Source organism: Microtus ochrogaster, chromosome 18, assembly GCF_000317375.1.
Source record: "Microtus ochrogaster isolate Prairie Vole_2 chromosome 18, MicOch1.0, whole genome shotgun sequence".
Lineage (NCBI taxonomy): Eukaryota > Metazoa > Chordata > Mammalia > Rodentia > Cricetidae > Microtus > Microtus ochrogaster.
This window is the reverse complement of record NC_022020.1, coordinates 14,772,022-14,773,714: the sequence shown is the minus strand read 5'-3', so window position 1 is coordinate 14,773,714 and position 1,693 is coordinate 14,772,022. Positions and strand designations below refer to the sequence as shown.

General features: G+C 49.5%; 1 protein-coding gene across 1 annotated transcript in view; it reads right to left on the bottom strand.

Annotated features, from left to right (window-relative positions):
• Galnt1 (polypeptide N-acetylgalactosaminyltransferase 1) overlaps positions 1-271 on the bottom strand; it is a 74,278-nt gene extending 74,007 nt beyond the window's left edge. The window contains exon 1 of the mRNA XM_013349390.2: positions 120-271. The gene's annotated coding sequence lies outside the window, so the exon portion shown is untranslated. The remainder of the gene's footprint in view (positions 1-119) is intronic.
• Positions 272-1,693: the final 1,422 nt, after the last annotated feature.

Sequence of the window (1,693 nt, the reverse complement as noted above, 5' to 3'; positions counted from 1 at the left end):
TGGCCCCGGCCGCGGTTGGTTCCGGCGTGTCGCCGCGGCCGTCGCTTCCTGTCCCGCCCGCCCCGAGGCGCGGAATCGGGGTGTCGCGGCCGGGGCCTCGGGCAGAGAGGTGGCCCCACCTGTGTCCGGACAAAGACGGCGGCGGCAAGTAGAGCTCGGGGAGCCAGCCGGTCGCGGGCGGCAGAAATCGAAGGCTCCTGTCGCTGCGTTCAGGCCCGGGGCGCCGCACGAGGCCACGCCTGATGCGGAGCCACCTGTGGCGGGATGAGTGGTTCGGGCGAGCCCGGCGCCGGCGACTGAATGCACGACCGAGGGTGGGCGGTGAGGGGAGGCCACCGGCCCGCACCGCCGGAAGAGGCCGCCGGACCTCGGGGGACCAGAAAAAAAAATACGCCCCCCCCCCTCCGCGCCGCCGCCGCAGAATAGGGGACTGCTTGCTCATGCCTTCCACCCCTCTCCCTGGTGAAGCCGACCTCACTACTCATTCTCAGAACCAAGCTTGGCCTCCCTGCACCGTGCAAGACAGAGTCCTGGGGGCCCAGACTTCACCCTGGTGCAACCCACCAACCTCCCGCCTTTGCGTTTTTCTCAATAGCTCATTGAGATGCTTGTATCTTACTACTTGCCAACCACGAGCAGGAACCACGCGATAAGACCTCAATAGATGTTAGTGGCCCCATTTTAATCGTTTAAATCTGTACTGTCAATCGATTGGGAGTGGAACCTTGTGAGGAGCCTTGACTTAGGGTTCCAGCTCGTCAAAAAAGGACATTCAAAACTATCCCTACGGTTTTACTATCTTGCTTTACTAATCTCCTTATTTCAAGTACTATATTGGAAAGCAAATCCACCTCCCAAGTGCTGGAATTACAAACTGGGCTACAATGCCTGCATGGCCTAAAAGGTGCCATTTTAAAAAGTACTAATGTGATATTTGAAACCAAGTCAGTCATTGGCCTGGTAATGGTCCACACGGGAACTATAGTTTGAATAAAATGTGACCTTTAAAAGAAAAATATGTCCAAAAGAAGAGAAAGATGCACTTGCTTGGAAGAAAATATTTTTGCAAGCAGTATATCTCATACAGGATTTGTATTCAGATTATGTCAGAGAACTTCTCAAACTCAATAAAGAAGGCTAACAATCAATTTACAAGTGAATGAAAAAATACACATTTTATCAAAGGAAATATGTAGATGATTATAAGTAATGTTCAGTATCATTAGTCACTTAGGGATATGCAAATTAAAACCACAATAGGAAAACTTCACACCCACTACAATGGCTGCAATTAAAAAGGTAGAAACCCAGACAAGAATGGTTACTAAGGAGGTGGACAAATTACAACCTTCGTTTATTATGGGACTGTAAAACTGTAGCCACTTCGGAAAAGTATGCTGGGTTCTTAGAAAGTTAACACAGGGCCCTGCAATCTCACTTACAGACATTTCCCTCAGAAAATTGAAGAGGTTCTTCTAACTTGTTCACAAATATTCATGTCGCTATTTATAATAGCCAAAAGAGAGAACAATACAGATGCCCAAGAATTTCTGAAAGGCAATAAAAATGTATATGCAAAGGAGCAAAGTACTCATTAAAAAATATATATCCAGCCGGGCGGTGGTGGCGCATGCCTTTAATCCCAGCACTCGGGAGGCAGAGGCAGGCGGATCTCTGTGAGTTCGAGGCCAGC